The sequence below is a fragment of the Acinonyx jubatus genome, chromosome E4 (assembly GCF_027475565.1).
Source record: "Acinonyx jubatus isolate Ajub_Pintada_27869175 chromosome E4, VMU_Ajub_asm_v1.0, whole genome shotgun sequence".
In the NCBI taxonomy this organism is placed as follows: domain Eukaryota; kingdom Metazoa; phylum Chordata; class Mammalia; order Carnivora; family Felidae; genus Acinonyx; species Acinonyx jubatus.
Window position 1 is genome coordinate 52,269,925 of NC_069395.1, and position 21,899 is coordinate 52,291,823.

Genomic DNA, 21,899 nt, shown 5'->3' on the forward strand with positions numbered 1-21,899 from the left:
CTATGGGGTTATACAATCAAAACAATTTTTTTAGAGCCACCCATCTAGCTTGTGTACAGATAAATGTTTGGGTTTCTTTAAATTCACATTCAAGTAGAGATAAAATCTAATGGACTAAAAGTACAAAAAGGCATAAAATTTTCCCATCAGGAAAAGAAGCTGTTATTTATGCCAGCTTATCCTGCTAATGTGCCAAAGAGTAAGATGTGATATATGTGTTTCACATTCTAGGAATACCAGATTTTTAGCTACCACCTACATGAGAGCTTATATAAAAACATCTCAAGTACCTATTTTAGTTTGATTTTTCTCTTGCCTCTACTCTTATTTGCCAGAAAATCTCAAATTCTTAATAAAAACAAACTGAAATAGGTACCAGAGATATTTTTATGCCATTAATTCCCAGTATAGTACAATGCACCCTGTTGCTGATCAAAATAATCTCATTCCTTTTTAATTACTACAAATATTTTCATTTTATAAAGATTTGTTTTCATGTAACCTAAACAATCACCTTAATTAACCAAAATACTATACCACATTTCAAAGAGTTAAAAATTCACCTATCGTAAATTTGCTCTCGGTAAGTCAAGTCCTTCAACCTAGGGATTATTTATGTCTCTCCTGTTCTAAAAGACAAAAGTAATATCACAATCTGCAAAGTCATTATAGGACTGGTTTAATACAGTAAATAACTCCATAATGAACTAGACAATAATGTGTTATTACTTCATGAAACCCTTAAAAGTGATTATAAACAAGATCTAAACCGTATACACATTTTAATCATTACAGCACAAACACCTAAATATCAAAAAAAAAAAAAAGCAGCAATTATTCATCATGAACTATTCAGGGGCACCTGGATGGCTCAGTTGGTTAAGCATTTGACTCTTAATTTCAGCTCAGATCATGTTCATGAGTTCGAGCCCCATGTCAGGCTCTGAGCTGTGTCAGCACAGATCCTGCTTGGAATTCTCTCTCCCTCTCTCCCCCCCGACCGCACTCATGTTTTCTCCATCTCAAATGAACTTTAAAACAAGAAGAAGAAAAGAAATATTCAAATGGAGCGCCTGGGTGGCTCAGTTAAGCATCAGTTCAGGTCTGTTATCAGAGTCGTGAGTTCAAACCCTACGTTGGGCTCTGTGCTGGACATGGAGCCTACGTTAAAAAAAACAACAAACATTCAATCATTTTACAGTCTCCAAATATACTCGAACTCTTAGAACCATTCTTTTCCTGAATCCCAAATATCATGGATAGGAAAAGGAAAAAGGACTAGTCATAATAAGAATCTGCATTGTGAAGCAGTGCCTGCTCAAACATCCAATTCTAGATTTCAGCTCAGGTCATGACCTCACAGATTGTGAGTTTGAACCCCGCATTGGGCTCCGTGCTGGCAGGGTAGACCCTGCTTGGGATTCTCTTTTTCTCTTTCTCTCTCTCTCTGCCCCTCCCGAGCTTGTTCTAAGTAAATACACTTAAAAAAAAAAAAAAAAATCTGTATTGTGAAAAAAGATCCTAGCTGATTGTGATATGCATATTCAACCGCATTAAATATGCCCATCCTGAAGGACTTACACTATTGGAATCTCCTTATCTAATTTAATTTATACAATACTCATTCAACTAACAATTATTAAGTGACAGGGAATATGGCAAACAATGAAAATACATTCATATAGGGGAGCCTGGGGTGGCTCAGTCAGTTAAATGTCCAACTTTAGCTCAGATCATGATCTCACAGCTTGTGGGTTGGATTCCCATGTCGGGCTCTGTGCTGACAGCTCAGAGCCTGGAGCCTGCTTCAGATTCTGTGTCTTCCTCTCTCTCTGCCCCTCTCCCAATCATACCATGTCTCTCTCAAAATTTAAATTAATAAAACCATCTTAAAATTGTTAAAAAAAAAGAAAAACAGAAAATACATTCATACAAACTGGTTCTCTGCTCTCCAGGAAAAGGTGCCAACCATATGCCCAGAACTCCAAGAATATCTATATAGACCACAACAGATTTTTTAAAAGCAAGACATCAACAGTACTGTGTTCTGCTTAAGAAACAAGTAATAAAGTAGTACAGCAATGAGAAGGATTACCTGTGTGCATCAGAGGAGTTATTTATGAATAACCCAAATTTAGAAGTGAACAAATTCCATGGTTTTTCAAAGTATATTAAATGGAGCATTGAGGAATTCTTTCACCAAGAGGAATCTAAACACAGCTCCCACCATCCACCATGGGTAAGATGGGGCAGTGTCTGAGTTTGGGACTAAACCTACTTATAAGAGTTCAAGCCCTAATAAATATTGACAATTAAGGCCTTAAAACCTGTTAAGCCCTCAACCAATAGAGTCGGCATACACACAACTGAGTTTAATCCTGCCTCCACCATTTATAAATTGTATGACCTTAAGTAAATCTCTCTAACCTTCAACTTCATCAAGTTTAAAACAGCAAAAACAATAATCCACCTAAGAGTTGTTGGGGTAAAATTAAATGATATTATGCATGTAAAAGCACTGAGCATACTTCCTGGCACTTTAAAAAAAAAAGTTGAATACATATTAGTGACTATCATTTATTGTTTTTATGATACTATGAACCCTGGCTCAGTTATTACAGGAGTCTTAGCAGTATCACTTACCTTCAACTTATTTAAAGATTTAGTTTGATCCATCTCTTATAATACATCTCAAATTCTATCTTATGTTATGACCCATATTGGGCTAACAGAGATTTTCCACTATAAAAATGAAGAAGAAAAAAACTTTACATCCAAAAAGATACTACAATTCAAATTATGGACACTTGACTAAATAAACCAAATTTCTTCAGAAATAGATTTACTATAAGATACAGGAAATCATGTTTATAAAATTTCTAACTGACGCTCAAAACAAAATTATATACGTGAAACTAGAGCAGGAAGTTATGAAGAAGGAAGATTAGGAGAAATTGCACAGAGACAAAATAAAATGATTAACAAAGGCAAAACCACACCAGGTCTGGATTAGATATTCCACCAGAACAAATTAGTAAAGAAACAAGTCAAAAAAAATCAAATGTTTATCCTAGATTCGACAAAAAAATTAAGAAATACAAACACTGAGGTAAGAGAAATATGAGATCAGATCCCAAAGAGGCAATCACAAATTTAAAAAAATAACAATTCCGGGGCGGAGGGAGGAAGCTGAAGAGAGAATAGTAATAAAGCCTATAATAAAAACAATTCCTAACTATACCAGTTACTATTCTTAGCACTTTACATAAACTTTTAATTCTATCTTAAAGTAAGTCTGTTATTATCTCCATTTTACAGATGTGTAAACTAGGGCACAAAATGTTAAGAGCCTTGCCCAAAGACACTAGTATCATGGCAGGAATTGGAAACCAAGCAATCTGGCTCCTCAGTTTATAGTCTTAACCACTATACAATGTCTCTCTAAAATATATAATATCGGCGGCTCCTACAAATCCCTGTGGGCTCCTTTGCATCTCCTCTCAACTTTAAACTTGCCGTGGCTTCCGGTGGTCTACAGACCCTGCAGATCATCCTAACCCTGCTTGGCTGGATGAATGCTCCTGCATTCTGTGCCCTGTCCCTTGTGGATGGTGACTGCCTTCATCAGTAACATCACCATGGTGGCCCAGGTGGCATGGGAGGGGCCGTGGATGTCCTGCATGGTGCAGAGCACAGGCCAGATGCAGTACAAAGTGTACAACCCACTGCTAATGCTGCCCCAGGACCTGCAGACTGTCTGCGCCCTTTGCGTCATCACCCTCCTGTTGGCTCTTCTTGGTCCGTTGGTCCACCTCACTAGAGCCAAGGGTACCACCTGCATGGAAGACAAGGAGTCCAAGGCCTGTCTGATGCTTTTCTCTGGGATCATCTTTGTCATCTCAGAAGTCCTGACCCTGATCCCCATCTGCTGGACAGCCCACACCATCATCCGGGATTTCAACAACCCATGGGTGCTCAAGGCCCAAAAGCCAGAGCTGGGGGCCTCCTCCTTCTAGGTAGAGCAACTCTTTGCCTCTTGTTGCTGAGCGAGGGGCTACTGTGCCACACCTGCCCCTCTGGGGGCGGTGGGGAGGGGGACAGTGGATACCATTATATAGCCCGATACTTGGTGTCTGCCACACATGTCACCTCTTGGGGTCCCTCCAAATACCCCATTAAGAATTATGTCTAATTCCAGTAGGGTAGTGGGGACTCCCTTGACAATAGAGCCTAATCCCCTGAGCTGGAGCCATCAAGATAGTGATCCAGACAGCTTGTGGTTGTTTTTATCTGTGTGTGTGTGCGCACGCGTGCGCGCACACTTTTGGACGGGAGGGAGTATATTTCTAATCTGATAACCTAACCAAGAAATTCAGACACTCTCCTGGGCTCTGCTGCTGGTATTTCTCACCTTTGAATGATGGAGCCAAGGATGTGATGCTTCAGGTTCTGGATCTTTCTCCACCCTGGACATCCCCACCTTGGAGGCCAACTTGGAGCTGTGGACCACTGTGAAGGCTGCCTGCTGTTCAGACTGTCCCTGAAGTCCCTCCTTACTGGTCAGGCCTCTAGAAACCCCAGGGGCTCTTGAGCCTCAGATAGCCTTTAGAAGACCAGGTGATAAGTTACCAGAGAATGCCCAACTCAGTCTTCTGATCTCTAGCTCCTCTATCCTGAGTCACATCTCAGCCATGCTATGCACCCTGACCCTCTCACCTTCAGCCCCTGCACACTACTGCCATGCCTTCCCACATACACACTCACCAGTTTTTGCTAAATAAAGCATGTTCTGTTTCATATGTGTGTGTGTATGTACGTATATATATGTATATACATGAAATGTTTCTAATGTTTCTAATTGAAGGAAAACCTGAAATGGGACATCTAAAGATTTTGAGTACACAAGGAAAAAATAATTAAAACATGCTAAAACCTAGATACAGCCTAGTAAAAATGTTTTTTAGAAATCCTACAGAAAAACAAGGAGTGATAAAGAATTATCTACGAAAAGGAGAAGAGCGGAGGAGAATGAGGAAGACCAGGGAGAACAGACTTCTATTAATCTCAGACGTAACCCTTTCCTCTGGGAAAGTACAACACAAATTATAATGAAGCAATCCTTAAATTTTCAGAGTGAAACAGAAAGATCAAAACCCAAGAACCCCATACCTATACACATACAAGACCAACTGCTTCTCAACTGGACAAAAATTCAGAAAAGAGAACACTCATATGATAAACTCTTCATGAAGATAATTACCCAACTATATATTTCAGGCTAACAAGAAACAAAATTTAAAAAGACATGGAAGCTAGTCTACAAAGAACAAAGAGTGAATAAAATCGATTACACAGTACTAAGACTAAACAACTACTGTTGATGAGTCATAAAACATTAAATGTAAAAAATTCCTGAAAAAACTGATTTTACACACTGAAAAATAACACTTTGGGTCAAAATAACAGAGTTATCAACAAAACCCTAACAAGACAAAAATAGATATACATTTACATACATAAGATTTTTTACCTTCGGAGTTAACAGATATGGTTGATCCTTACTATTCACAGATTTTGTATTTGTAAATTCACTTACTAAAACTTACCTGTAATCCCAAAATCAATATTTACAGCATTTTAGAAGTTATTTGCAGACATGCACAATGTGGCAAAAAAATTTGAGTCGCCCAATACACATGCTTCCAGCTGAAGGTGAACAAGGCAATGCTCTGCCTTCTTGTTTCAGCTCTCAAACTCTAAACAAGTGTCCTTTTCACAGTCTATTTATTGTCATGTTTTTACATTTTACTATTTCAAATGTCCCCAACTATAGTGCTGAAGGGCTGCCTGGTGTTCCTAAGCACAAGAACATGATGATGTGACATATGAAAAAACTGCATTAGATAAGCTTCCTTCAGCCATGAGCTAAATCTACATATTAAACATATATTAAAGAAGATTGCTTTAAACAGAAGTATACATAAAACAAGGTAATGTGTTCATCAGTTGATAAAAACGTTGTGACTAGAAGCTCACAGGAACCTAATTGTACATGTCCCCTAGGAACTACTTTAGTATTTGCTAATTCAGTGTTTGTAGTAGCTGCGTAAGAACATAACTACCACAAATAAAGAAAATCAACTATATCTTGAATCTCCATATTGAAAATTAAAGAAACAGTTTGTTGCAAATGTTTTCACAGAACACATATGTAACCAGTAGTAGAATAAAAAGAAACCGTGTATCATCTTCTCTATTACTTGGATAAAGAATTAAGAACCATAATCTACTCACACAAAAAGAGATAGCAGAAATAAGGCAACAGCAAAAACACATAAAATTTTAAGAACATAAAGCCAGATGGATGTGAAAGGAAAACCAAAAGCCTGTCACATGAAAGTGAAAGGATTCTGCACTATACTAATCGTGACCAAAAACAATCAACAAACAGAGGCAAAAAACCACAAATTTCCTTAAATGTAAGAACACAAAAATAAAGCTGGATTTCTGGTTTCCAGTTCCACATATTAAGAAGCTCAGAAATAGCCACTTCATGCTAATAACCAGTAAAAAAGCTATACAAATTAAAAAATCAACAACCGTTCTTAGCTCCAAAAGATAGGTGAAGTGACAAGACAAACTGCTGCCCCCAAAACTGAACAGACTGTCAGGTAAATATAGAGAATCATAACCCACTGGAGCAGAAACTTCCATGGGAATCAGTGCTGAGGTAGGAAAACTTAAACTGTAATTGAGGCTCAGTGTGGGCAAGTCTGAGAGGTTTCCATTTGCATGGAACATCTTTTTCAATCCCTCACTTTCAGTGTGTTTGTGTCCTCACATCTGAAGTGAGTCTCTTGTAGGCAGCATATAAATGGATGTTTTTTTTTTAATCCATTCAGCACCCTATGCTTTTTGATTTGAAAATTAGTCCATATACATTTAAAGTAATTACTGATAGATCTGTACTTACTGTCATTTTATTGTTTTCTGAAGGCTTTGTAATTCCTCTCTTCTCTTGCTCTTTCCCTTTGTGATTTGATGAGGGTTTTTTTAGTGGTATGCTTAGATTCCCTTCTCATTATCTTCTGTGTATCCACTATATATTTTTGCTTTGTGGTTACCATGAGGCTTATGTATAACAACCTGTAACAATCTATTTTAAGTTGATAACAATTTAAGTTTGAATGCATTCTAAAGCTCTATATTTTATCCTCCTGTACTCTGCCTTTTATGTTTTTGGTGGCACCTTTTACATCTTATCTTGTATAGCCCTTAACTAATTATTGTAGTTATAGTTATTTTTACTACTTTTGTCTTTTAACTTTCAAACTAACTTTATCAGTGATTAGTCAACTACCTTACTATATATTTATGTTTACCAGTGAGATTTATACTTTTATATGTTTTCTTGTTACAACCTTGGGAACTTCGTCTTCAGCTTAAAGAAGTTCCTTTAACATTTCTTGTAAGGCTGATTTAGTGATGATGAACTCCTTTACTTTTGTCTGGAAAACTCTATCTCATATCCTTCAATTCTGAATAACTTTGCCAGGTGGAAGTTTCTTTCCTTCAACACTTTGAATATATCATGCCTCTCCCTTCAAGCCTGCAAAGTTTTTGCTAAAAAAATATGATAACCTTATAGGAGTTCCTTTGTATGTAACAAGTTGTTTTCCTGTTGCTGCTTTTAAGATTCTCTCTTTAACTTTTGACATTTTATTATATAATGTGTCTTGGTGTGGGTCTCTCTAGGTTCATCTTTTTTGGAACTTTCTAGACTTCCTGGATCTAATTGTCCATTGCCTTCTCTAGGTTAGGAAAGTTTTCAGCCACCATTTCTTCAAATAAGTCTGCCCATTTCTCTCTCTTCTCCTTCTGGGACCCCTATAATATGAATGTTAGACCACCTGATGTTGTCCCATAGGTCCCTTAAGCTAGCTTCACTTTTTTTCATTCTCTTTTCATTTTCCTGCTCTGACTGAATGAGTTCCACTACCCTATCTTTGAGTTCACTGATCCTTTCTCCTGCTTCATCTAGCCTGCTGTTGAACTCCTCCATTATATTTTGCAGACCAGTTATTGTATTCTTCAGTTCTGTGACTTCTATTTGGTACTTCTTTATATTTTCTAACTCTTTAAGTCCTTACTGTGTTCACCATTCTTCTCCCAGGTTCAGTAAGCATCTTTATGATCATTACTTTGAACTCTTTATCATGTAAATTATTTATCTCCGTTTCATTAAGCCATTTTTCTGAGGTTTTATCTTATTCATTTGGAACCTACTCCTCTTTTTCCTCATTTTGTTTGACTTTCTATGTTTATTCCTGTTTTAGATAAAACTGCCACCTCTCCCACTCTTGAAAGACTGGTCTCATGTAAGAGATGAACCTTATCATTCAATCATACTGGTTGTCTCTTGAACCTTTGTGATTGTCCAAGCAGCCTATTTTTCTTTTAGTTTGTTTGTTTGTTTGGGGTGAGAGAGGGCATGCACTTTATTTATTTATTTATTTATTTATTTAGGGAAAGAGAGGGCACACACAAGCAGGGGAGGGGCAGAGAGTGGGAGAAAAAGAATCCCAGACCCCATGCTGTCAGCACCAAGCCCAATGGGGGGCTGGAACTCACAAACCCTGAGATCATGACCTATGCTGAAACCAAGAGTCAGACACTTAACCAACTGAGCCACCCAGGTACCTCAGCCTATTTTATTTTTAATAGCTCCCAGTTGTTGAAGATATGCTGAGACCTGTCTGTGTCCCAAAATGGGGAGCAGAAGGGAATATTAGTCAGCACCTAGAATCAGGTTGATTAGAAGCCAGGCCCTCAGGCAGCAGGTTTTCAAGTACATAAATATAGACAGTCTTGTGGGACCACAAGGATAAGCCCTGCTGGCCACCAAGCAATCTGGAGATGTTTTCTGGGTGACAGTTGCAAAAACTGGTATGCAAAACTGATCCAACAATCAAAAATCACATCAACTGGCTACAAAAGACAAATCACATGATTATATCAGTAGATGGAGAAAAGCATTTCACAAAATCTAACACTCTCATAATAAAAACTCTTAGTACACTAAGAATTAAGGGAACTTCCTCAATTGATAAAGAATATGTTCATAGATGACATAATTGTTTATGTAGAAAATCTGAAAGAACTGACCAAAAAATTACTAGAACAAGCAATTACAGCAAAGTGGCAGGCTACAGGGTTAACATAAAAATCAATCACTTTCCTATATGCCAGCAATGAACAAGTGAAATTAAAAACACAATACCATTTACAATAGCACCCAAAAATTATATATTTGGGTATAAATCTAAAAAATTATATACAAGACGTATATGAGGAAAAGCTAGGAAACTGTGATGTAAGATATCAAAGAAGAACTAAGAAACGGAAAGATATTCCATGTTTGTGTATAGGAAGACTCAATGTTGCTGTCAGTTCCTCCCAACTTGATCTACAGATTCAATGCAATCCCAATCCAAATCCCGGAGATACCCTATGGACGTCGAAAACTAATTCTAAAGTTTACAGAAAGACGCAAAAGACCCAGAATAATTGATACAATACTGAAGAACAAAATCTGGGGACTGACACTACCTGACTTACTATAAAGAGAAAGTAATCAAGATAGTGTGTTATTGGCAAAAGAACAGATAAATAGATGAACAGAACAAAATAGAGAGCACAGAAATAGACTCATACATATATAGTCAGACAATCTTTGACAAAGGAGCAAAAGCAATACAATGGAGAAAAGACAGCCTTTTTAACAATTGGTACAGAAACACTGGACATCCATGCCAGAATATAAGGAATACAGACACAGACCTTACTCCTTTCCCAAAAATTGACTCAAAATTAGAGCACCTGGGTGGCTTAGTCAGTTGAGCATCCAACTTCAGCTCAGGTCATAATCTCACAGCTCCTGAGTTTGAGCCCCGAGTGGGGCTCTGTGCTGACAGCTCAGAGCCTGGAGCCTGCTTCGGGTTCTGTGTCTCCCTCTCTGTTTGCCCCTGCCCCTCCCCCTCTCATTCTCTCTCTCATTCTCTCTCTCAAAAATAAACATTTTTTAAAAATTACTCAAAACAGATCACAGACCTAAATGTAAAATCAAAACTATAAAACTTATAAAAGATAACACAGAAGCAAATCTAGATGACTTTTGGACTGGTGATGACTTTAAGATACAACACTAAAGGCATGAGCCATTAAAGAAACTGATAAGATGGACTTCATTAAAATTAAAATTTTCCACTCTGCAAAGATACTGTCAAGAGAGTGAAAAGACAAGCCACAAACTAAGAGAAAATATTTGCAATAGTGATATCTGACAAAGGAAACTTATCCAAAATAAACAATTCTCAAAACTCAGTAAGAAAATAACCTGATTTTTAAAATGGACAAAGATCTTAACAGACACCTACCTCATCAAAGATACAAACATGGCAAATAATCGTATGAAAACGAAGCCTATGAAATAAGATGAAGCTCCATATGTCATCAGGAAAATGCAAATTAAAACAATGAAATCCCACTACATACCTATTACAAGGGCTGAAATCCTGAACAGTAACAAGACCAGATGCTGGTAAGAATACGGAGTAACAGGAATTCCCATTCATTACGGGAGGGAATGAAAAGTGGACATCCGCTGTGGAGAACAGTTTGGCAGTTTCTTACAAAATGAACATATTCTGACCATACAATCCAGCACTCCTTGGTATTTACCAAAAGGAGTTGAAAATATAATGTCCACACAAAAACCCACACATGGATATTCAGAGCAGCCTTACTGATAATTACCAAACCCTGGAAGCAACAAAATTCTTCTGTCCTACAGCCCTTCATTAGGCAAATGGATAAACTGTAGGACATCCAGACAATGAAACATTATTCAGAGCTAAAAAGAAATAAACTATCAAGTCATGAAAAGACATGTAGGAAACTTAAATGTACATTACTAAGTGAAATAAGCCAGTGTGAAAAAGCTGCACACTGTAGGAGTCCAACTATATAACATTCTAGAAAAGACAAAATTATGTAGACAGTAAAAAGATCAATGGTTGACAAGAGCTGAGGAAGCAAAGAACAAAAAAGAGGATTTTTAGGGCAATGAAAACACTCTGTATGACACTAAAATCGTTGACATATGTCATTATATATTTGTCCAAATTCATAGGAAAAGTGAACCCTAATGTAAACTATGGATTTGAGCGGTAACAACGCAGATTCATCCATTCTAACAAATGTACCATCCTATGAGAAATGTTGATAATGGAGGTTACGCATGTGTGAAGGCAGAGGGTATATACAAAAACCTGTGTCTTCCGCTCACTTTTGCTGTGAGCCTAAAACTGCTCTAAAACATAAAGCTTATTTTTAAAAATAAAGTAGTAAGTCAGATACATCCTCCGCATAAGAGGGGCAAGCTCGCCTGGCCTTGAGTCCCCACCCAAAGTGTTGCAGCATTTGCCAAAAAGCTCACATTGCTCTTTTCTTCTTTCTTCTTTCTAAAAACAATTCAGTGAGGGGCACCTGGGTGGTTCAGTCAATTAAGTATCAGACTTTGGTTCCGTTCACGATCTCATGGTTCCTGAGTTTGAATCCCACATCGGGCTCACTGCTGTCAGTGCAGAGCCTGCTTGGATCCTCTGTCCCCCTCTCTCTCCACCCCCCCACCAACTCGTGTGCATGTGTGTGCGCACACGTGCACTCTCTCTCAAAAATAAACATTAAAAAAAATTTTTAATAAAAACAATTCAGTGGGTTTTAGTACATTCACAAGGTTGTACAACTATCACCACAGTCTAATTTCAAAACATTTTTATCACTCCAAAAAGAAACTCTTTACCCACTTGCAGTCGCTCCCCATTCCTCCTTATCCCCAGCAACCTCTAATCTGCTATCTCTTCACATTGCTTATTGTTTTTATAACTTTCTAGCCTTTCCTGACTATTCAAAAGACTATCTAGTGCATGCCTCCCTCCAGCTGCTAGGTAAGTGATAACAATCTCAGCACTTTTCCCCCAGAACAGCACAGAACCACCGGTCAATTTCCTAGAATCAGTCCCTGAGGTGTATAATCCTACTGAAAGAACCAGGCATTTATAATTAACTGAAGCCTGTTCATGCAGATTTATTCACCACCATCACCATCACACCTGGGAGAACAAAATGGTTACTACCAATTGAATGCTCATTCAGAGTTCAACTTAATAGGTGCCAAAGCCAAGGTGATCAGTGTTGACAGCTGAGAATAACTGGTTTTGAATCACAACCTCTACCCTGACAAGTTTTATGACTTTGAGCAAATTACTTAATCTCCCCATGTCTTAATTTTTTTTAAGCTATAAAATAGGATCATGTTACCCCCCCCCCAGAACTGTTGCAAATATAAAACAAGCTAGCATAAGTAATGTGCTTAGAACAAACAATACATTTAAGAACTTAATGAATGCTACTTATTGTTGGTATCTATATTATCTATTAAAAGATTCCTGAGAGGTACCTGGGTGGCTCAGTTGGTTAAGTGGCCAACTATGGCTCAGGTCACGATCTCACAGTTTATGAGTTTGAGCCCCGCATCAGGCCCACTTCAGTTCCTCTGTCCCCTTCTCTCTCTGCCTCTAACCCACTCACTAACTCACACACACTCTCTCTCTCAAAAATAAATAAAAACATTTTTAAAAATTTAAAGAATTTAAAAAAGTAAGAGATTTGGGGCAACTGGATGGCTCAGCTGGTTGAGAGGCTGACTTCAGCTCAGGTCATGATCTCACGGTTCTAGCCCTGCATTGGGCTCTGCGCTGACAGCTCAGAGCCTGGAGCCTGCTTTGGATTCTGTGTCTCCCTCTCTCTCTCTGCCCTCCCCCCGCCCCACTCATGCTCTGTCTCTGTCTCTCAAAAGATGAATAAACGGGGGCACCTGGGTGGCTCAGTCGGTTGAGCATCTGACTTCAGCTCAGGTCATGATCTCACAGTCGTGAGTTCAAGCCCCGCGTCGGGCTCTGTGCTGACAGCTCAGAGCCTGGAGCCTGTTTCAGATTCAGTGTCTCCTTCTCTCTGCCCCTTCCCCGCTCATGCTCTGTCTCTCAAAAGTGAATAAACGTTAAAAAAAATTTTTTTAAATATGAATAAACGTTGATAAATAAATAAAATACGATTCTTGGGGCACCTAGGTGGCTCAGTCAGTTGAATGTCCAACTCTTGATTTCAGCTCAGGTCATGATCCCATCCATGGTCATGGGATGGAGCCCCACATCAGGCTCCATGCTGGGCATGAAGCCCACTTAACATTCTCATTCTCTTTCTCCCTCTGCCCCTCTCCCCTGATTGCACTCTCTAAAATTAAAAATATTTTTTAATTTTTTTAAAAAGATTCTTAAATGGGGTCAAAATATGATGAGTACTAAAATAAAAAAAAAAAGCTGGTGGCTAACCATGGTTGGACCATATGAAATCACCAATACATGACTTTTTTTGACCTATAGAAATGGTAATTTCATGTGATTCAAACTAATATATACTTCAAAGAGACATACTTAAAAGTACATGGAAAGTTGAGGGGAAAAGGACAAATCATATCAGGTAAATTAAAATAAAAAAGATACTGAGATAGGCAGATTCAATATCAGAGTATAATTTAGCCTAAAAACATTAAATAGGACAAATGAGGTATTTTTATATTGATAAGCAGTACAAGTCACACTGAAAAATCTCTTAGTCAAAAGCCTATATACACCAAATAGTGTAATATCAAATCCATAGAGCAAAAACTGTTCAAAATACAATGAAAAACTGACAGACAATTCAAGCAGAAGACAATTAGCTGTTAACAAATCAAGTGCCTTCTAAGAAATGAGGATACAGATATGAAGTTTAATTGGTATGGTTCATTAATAGATATGTACGTAAGCACTCTATCATTTTGGCCAAACATAAAGGTTCATTTTCTCACACACCACATACACACACACACTCAAATTTTTAGAGTAGAGATTGTTTAGGATACTTCTCTGACAAAAATACAGTAAAACTGAGTATCAGTAAGAGTTTATGTCAAGTAGAGGGGATCCTAATTGCTCATTTATTGACAAACATTCCCCAACCCTGACTAAAACAGATGATCTGTCTGGTGCACTGATGCTTCCCCAACACCTAAAAGAATATCTGACGCATGGTAAACACTATATAAATATGTACTGAATGAAATTAAAAAGCACTAAATACTCAGGACAATAGGGACTTCAAAGCTACAATCATAGACTGTTTAAAATGTGAAAATGAGAATACTACATGTCAAAATATTTCTGGTTTTGTTCCAGCATACCTTTATAGTAATATTATTATATAAACTATCACAACCTGAAAGCATCAACTGAAAATCTATTCCAACTAATAAAAGATTTCAGAAAAATAACAGTTCTTAGAGCACATGAAGTACACAAAACAGTGCTGGTTGTTATTATTACAAATGTTTCTCTACTTTCACACATTTGATAGTTTTGTACTTTATATAATGACACTCTCTGCCTTTCTCATGCCAAAGGCAGCAATTTACACCCACAGGACAAAAATTATTTCCTGCTCTTCTGTGATAACATCATCAGCCCCTGAGGAAAAAGGCCAGATCGCCTCTGCAGCAATGCCCATCAAGTAAAATGCCTATCTTCACCGCTACCATGGACAGGGGTGTAATCCCATGCAAAAGCTTCCTGGCCAACAGTACAGTAAGTAACTGGGCCTCCCTCCCCAGGGACCGTGAATCCCTGGAAAGAATCTCAACCAACCTAAAAGCAGTATCTAACTATTATCTAGAGTTTTCACATTTTCTTAGCTACCTATAAACAGAATACATCCACCCCCCTACACAAACACATAAACCTATCAGATTATTAGAGATTTATTTTTTAAACATTTTCTGAAATATATTCTCTATGAAAATAGATGATCAGTATTGTTTTTATTTATTCATATTAATGTTTATTTTGAAAAAGAGAGACAGAGGGTGAGCAGAAGAGGGGCAGAGACAGAGGGAGACAGAAGCAGAGTCCAGGCTTCAAGCTGTCAGAACACAGCCCGACTCAGGGATTGAACTCACCAACCGTGAGCTCATGACCTGAGCCAAAGTCAGCTTCTTAACCGACTGAGCCATCAAGGCGCCCCATGTGTTTTTATTTTTAAGCAAGCCTGCTAGATACAAAATACACAAATTCAATAGCTTTCTTTTAGGCCAGTAGTATCTCATTACACCAAAAAGAGGGTGAGAGGAACCCATTCAGAAAGCCAGTAAGAATAAACTTCTTATACAGACAGTACTTATAAAAAATACTAGTAAATTCTACCTAAGTACTTAAAATCTCCAATAAACACAGATACATATAATTTTCCAGGATAGCAGAATTCAGAAAACAGACTATTATATAACTATATATTGTAAAGATGCCAGATGATTTACAGGTTCAATCTAATTCCATCAAAACTTTAAAAAGCAGTTCTTGTGGGAGTGCCTGCCTGGCTCAGTCAGTAGAGCATGCAACTCTTGATTTCAGCCCCATGTTGGGTATAGAGATTACTTTTAAAAAAAAAAAAAAGTTACTTGAAAATTCACACAATGATCTAACCTTTGGGATAGTGGTTAAGGACATGAGCTCTATAGTCAGACTACCAGTGCTTGATTCCTAGTTCCTCAGCTTTAATGTGCTCTTAAAGTAAGTATTAAACCCATCTGTATCTCAATTTCTTCATCTGTAAAATTGTGACATAACACCAACATCATTGGCTTGTTATGAGGACTGAACATGCTAACACATGTAAAAAAAAATTTGACATATATCACGTACTCAGTAAATACGTATAAAGTAGTGTCAACATCTGGAAGAAAACATGGGGGAAAACAATCAAGAAAATATGGGGAAAGGGAAAGAAGGCATAATCACCAGATAGAAAGATTAACTGAAATTACTTAAGAGTGATATAAGAAATTGCAGGCAAATCAAAGAAACAGAATAGAGAATTCAAGAGCTTCCCAGCATGAGATTTTGGTATCCAATAAAAGTGGCAAATTACAAAGCATTTGTGAAAGGACAGGTTCATTCAAAACATTACTGAAAGGAGGGATTATTCAATAAGAAGGTGGTGGGACAAATGGCTATTAGGGGAAAAAATTCAAAGTGACACCTACCAGAAACCAAACTCAAAACAAACATCAAAAGGATTTTGATTTTTTGTTAAATGACTAAGAAAAAAACTACAACTATTTTTGTTATCAGGGTAGGAAAGAAATAAGCATAACGCAAAGGAAGAAATCATGAATAAAAAGACTGATAAATGTAACTTATAAAATTTTAAGACTTCTGCATATTATATAATAAGAGCAACATTTAAAGGCTAGAGTTTGGGTTGGGTTGCCTAGGTGGCTCAGTGATGACTCACTCAAGTCATGATCTCACAATTTTGAGTTCGAGCCTTTCATTGGGCTCTCTGCTGTCAGTGTGGAGCCTGTTTCAGAACCTCTGTCTCCCTCTGTCTGCTCCCCTCTCTCAAAAATAAATAAACATTAAAAAAAATTTTAATAAGATAAATAAAGGCAAAAGTTTGGAACATGACAAATGGTATTATAACAAGTTGTTACGGAAAGAAAAAAAAAAAGATGAGTACTCCAATAGAAATGAACTAAAGAACATAAAAATACAAATGACCAACATCCATATTATGTATTTTCTAGTTTCCATTCTCTCTCTCCCTCAGTTGTACAGCAGCCCCGGAGCATCTGGTGGTGGGGATAAAGATGCAGGAGGAAGAGAGGGGGCAGGCTTCTAACTGAATCTAAGCCAATTAACTTAATACCTTTTACTGTAACACTTTGTTCCAAAAGGAGCTTTAAGCCAATTAACATGGCATTTTCCTTTGAACAGTACAGGAAAGAATTTAAGAACTAAACTGTCTCATCAGATTAAACCCACAAAGAGAATGTAGTAGGAGAGAGAAGCTGTCCTCCCTCTGGACAATATGGCATAGAGATATAAGGTCTATAAGAGATTGCAGGTGTCAGAGAAAGGGTAAAGAATTGTGGAAAGGAAGGGGAAGGGGAAGGGGAAGGGGAAGGGAAGGAAACAAAGTTTTGACTTCATTAAAGTTAAAGAACTTAAGGAGATATGCTTTGCAGTTAATGAGAATTACATTTTAGTTTAAGTCAAAAATAACAGTAAACTGGAATAGAACACCTAAATTGTTTTTCAGAGAACCTGCTATTAAGACATATAATAGGGTAGGTGTGCCTGGATGGCACATTCAGTTAAGGTTCCGACTTCGGTTCAGGTCATGACCTCAGGTTCGTGGGTTCCAGCCCCACATTAGGCTCTGTGCTGACAGCTCAGAGCCTGGAACCTGCTTTGGATTCTGTGTCTCCCTCTCTCTCTGCCCCTCCCCCACTCACTCATTGCCCCCTCTCTCAAAAAAAAACATTTTTTTAATTTTTTTTAATTTTGAGACATAATAGGGTAGACAAAATAGACAAAGCTAAATTCTGTAACTATTGTTGATCTCTCTCAGATGTAAAAACAAACATATTTTCATTGCCCAAGGAAAGTAAATGTGTTGGAAAATTATAATGCCCTGTACAAATCTCATTGAAAATGTTCAGATGGGTGGCGCCTGGGTGGCTCAGTTGGGTAAGTGTCCGACTTTGGCCCAGGTCATGATCTCACGGTTCGTGAGTTCGAGCCCCGCATCAGGCTCTGTGCTGACAGCTCAGAGCCTGGAGCCTGCTTGGGATCCTGTGTCTCCCTCTCTCTCTGCCCCTCCCCTGCTCATGCCCTGTCTCTCTCTGTCTCAAAAATAATAAAAATATTAAAAAAAGAAAATGTTCAGATGGAATGGTAAATAAAGCTTCTCTAAAAATGAAGGGAATTATTTAAGAGAACTATAGCAATTTATAAAAATGCATGCATGACAGTATCATGAGTTGCTAAGGAAAAACATCTTTATCTGATCTAAAAAAAATAACTTTTATGGTAAAACTTAATTATTCATGCAAGAGGAAGAAGTGAATAATTAAGTTATCAAACAAACGCTCCACTGTCAAAGAATAACCATCATTCAGCCTTATGGCGAAGTCATCCAAAATGATATTATTTTCTATCTTCTCTTATTCTGAAATAGAATAAAAATGAAATTAGTGCAGAGATAGGTATTTGAGGACTTCTTGAAACTGGTGATAGTTCTCCCTCAAGCTGGGGTGCCTGGCTGGCTCAGTCGGAAAAGCAGGTCACTACTGATCTCAGGGTTGTGAAATCTGAGCCCCACACTGGGGGTAGAAACTACTTAAATAAAGAAATAAACTTCTAAAAAAGAGAGAGATAAGGGTGCCTGGGTGGCTCAGTCAGTTGAGTGTCTCTTGATTTTCACCTCAGGTCAGGAGATTAAGCCCCAAGTCAGGCTCTGAGCTGAGTGTGGAGCCTGCTTAAGATTCATTCTCTCTCTCCCTCTCTCTCTCTCTCTCTCCCTCTGTCTCCCTTTGCCCCTCTCCCCTGCTCGTGTTCTCTCTCTAAACTTTTTTTTATTAAATTAAAAAAAAAGAAAATCCAGGTGTTGGAGTTTACTGAGTACCAACCAGTGACTACTGTGAAAACCCATTGGCTCCACCAAGCACTCTAAACCGAGACTACAGCCAACACTCCAAATGACTTAATAAAAGGCAGAGATAAGCCCAAAGACAAAAATAGGGTTTCTTTTTTTCTTTTTTTACAGTTACTTTTGAGAGACAGAGACAGAGCATGAGCGTGGGAGGGGTAGAGAGAGAAGGAGACACAGAATCCAAAGCAGGCTCCAGGCTCCAAGCTGTCAGCACAGAGCCTTGAACCCATGAACCATGAGGTCATGACCTGAGCCAAAAGTCAGATGCTTAACCAACTGAGCCACCCAGGGGCCCCTGACAAAATAGGGTTTCTTAAAGCAGAAAAGAAAATCAGAGGTAAGTTCATCTAAATGTGGTAAAAGATATGCCTTTCTTAAAAATGTATACTCTATCTGGAATTAGTGGTATACAATCTTGTGAACATACTAAAAACCATCCAACTGTATACTTTAAAATGGAGAATTTTATGGTATGTGAATTAGATCTCAGAAAAAAAAAATCCATGTAACTGACATTTACATGCAAAACCTTCCAAAAAGATAAGGAAAATTATATACAAAATGACTTATCACAAGTTTTGTGTTTACCAAGAATCTATTATTAAGCTGTAGTTTCTGTATGTTCCAAGATTTCTTTTCTCAAAACAAAAAGTGGGAGGGGGGCGCGGGGGGATCCAGGTATATACACTGTCACCCTAATAAGCCATGGGATTTGAGTATCTGAATGGACATGCAGACCCTTTGGTAACATCCTCCATAAACAGTCTCTGCATCCGCAAATTTGTGAAAGCCTGTTGTAGTTTCAGTTCAGAGTGGCTGATTATCTGTTCTTTCCAGAGTGGTCACTGGTGTTCAGTAAATTCTAACAGCTGGATCCTCCCATGGGAAAACTGCTTATGCCTTTGCAGACCTGGGCTGGAAATTGAGTTGCCTGGTCCCACTGACAGCTTTCGTCATACAATAAAGAATGTAACAACATTCACCTAACACTTTTGATCAGGAGTTCTCTGTTTTCTAGGCAAGACAAGTTCTAAGCTGTCTACCCCAAATAGGCAGATGACTGTCACTTCTCTATAAAGGCTTTACATCCTAGAAACAATCCCATGTGAGGATTTCTCTCTTCCAGGATACAGAGGATAGGAAGCATCCAGGGGAAGTGAGAATAGCATCTCCCTGTCTCAAACCCAAAGAGACATTGCATTTGCCTTTGTTCTACAAAAAATCAATAAGACAGTAGAAAAAAAGTGCACCCTAATATAAATTAATTTGAATTTCACATGAAAATATTATAGGGGATTCCTGGGTGGCTCAGTCGGTTAAGGGTCTGACTCCAGCTCAGGTCATGATCTCACAGCTCGTGAGTTGGAGCTCCACATCGGGCTCTCTGCTGTCAGCACAGAGCCTGTTTAGGATCCTCTGTCTCCCTCTTTCCTCTCTCTCTCTCACTCAATAAATAAATTAAAAAAAAACATTTTAAAAATAGATTAAATAAAAGGAAATATTATTAAGTAAATGTTAAGCTGTTATTATAAAGTTTTATTTTCATAGAAAGAGCATAATTGACTTGACTGTAGACTAAGTCCTCAATTCAGACAGCCATCAGTGTCATGGAAAAAAATCTAGCTAGCTGGCTCACATTGCCAAGAAAATACTATTGACCTGAATTACAGGTATCATGCCAATAATAATTACCATTTACTGAGTATCTATGTATTTATAATACTTCTAAAAACTCTACAAGGTAGCTATTATCCTCATTTTAGAGATATGAAAACAGGAAAAGAATAGTTAAGTAATTTGCCCAAGGTCACAGTGTTAGTATATAGCTGAGACAAAACTCAGAAGCAACTCAACAAGACTCCAAAAATCCTGCTTTTTCCACTATGGAATAATGCCTCCTAAAAGAAAATGCATACAGTAGTAATACCTACTGTTAACTGAGTGCTTATTTTGTACTATGCACTTTACTTTCCATCTCAATTGCCCTCACAATATATGGCAGATCTAATATTAATCCATTTTTATAAATGAAGAAACAACAAATACTAAAATGACTTATCCAAGGTCCCAAAACTAACATGGCAGCCTGACCAGAGAGGCCATATACTTCACCACACACACTTACAACCACTCATTAAGCTTGTCACGTAGCAGACACTGTGCTACATACTTTTCTTTCTCATATAATCCCTCTAAGAACAAGGAAACAAAACTCGAGATTTTTAAAAATTCAGCAACTTGGGCCACCTGCGTGGCTCAATCAGTTAGGCATCCAACTCCTGATTTCAGCTCAAGCCTGCTCTCATGGTTCCTAAGTTTGAGCCCCTCAGGGGCCTGCTTGGGATTCTTCTTTTCTCTGCCCTGCCCCTCTCCCAACTGTGCTTGCGCTCTCTCTCCCCCCCCACCCCCCCCCCCCCGCCAAATAAGTAAACATTAAAAAAAGCCTAGACCCAGAAGACAAATGGAATCCATAATAGCTCAAAAATAGAAATTTATACTGCCACAATTTTACCAATCGTATAATCTTCCTTAATCATCATGTGCTAATCTTGCATGATTAACTCTGCTTTCCCTTTAGTAAACATAGTCAGAAGCTGGTAGTTATTACTAGCGTTTACTATTTTGCTTTTTGTCATTTGCTCTGCCAAGAGCTTTATATATGTTAATTAACTTGTTAACTGAGATTAACATAGAAGTGAGTAAAGTGACTTCACTGGCTCACAAGTCTAACTACTGTTACATTTTAAAGCCAGAGTTAAAACTAAACTTCAAATGTAAGAAGTATGCCAACATGTTCAGTCTAATCCTATCAATTAATAAGCTAAAAAAAACTGGTAGAGATGCCCCAACATGAGACTTATCTTCCAACATAGGAAGATAAATTCTGGTTTTCCCAAGACATTTTCACATGACTATACTGCTTAACCAAAGGTATTTTATTTTAATCTACTTAAGTTACAGCTGAGATGACAGTAAAATAAGTATTTCTACCATAAAAAACAGAGCATTAGTTATAAATACAAAATAAAAAACTGACTGCTCTAAATGGGTATGAATAGGCCCAGATATTAAATACATAGCCATAAACATAGTAACGCTACTTTATACAAGCAATCCCTTCTTGATTCATCAAAGTTTACACTTGGGAATTTACCAATTATAACCAAAACCCAAGCACAAAGTAAGAAGCCAAAGAGTTTTCTTTTTCCACTTCAACTTTCCAGCTTATCTTAACACACAGCTAAATGTTA

General features: G+C 37.8%; 1 protein-coding gene and 1 pseudogene across 3 annotated transcripts in view; one reads left to right on the top strand and one right to left on the bottom strand.

Annotated features, from left to right (window-relative positions):
• The window catches only part of RABGAP1L (RAB GTPase activating protein 1 like), a 755,477-nt gene that overhangs the window by 705,933 nt on the left and 27,645 nt on the right, over positions 1-21,899 (bottom strand). The window lies entirely within an intron of this gene.
• Positions 3,455-4,205, top strand: LOC106968314 (claudin-6-like; annotated as a pseudogene).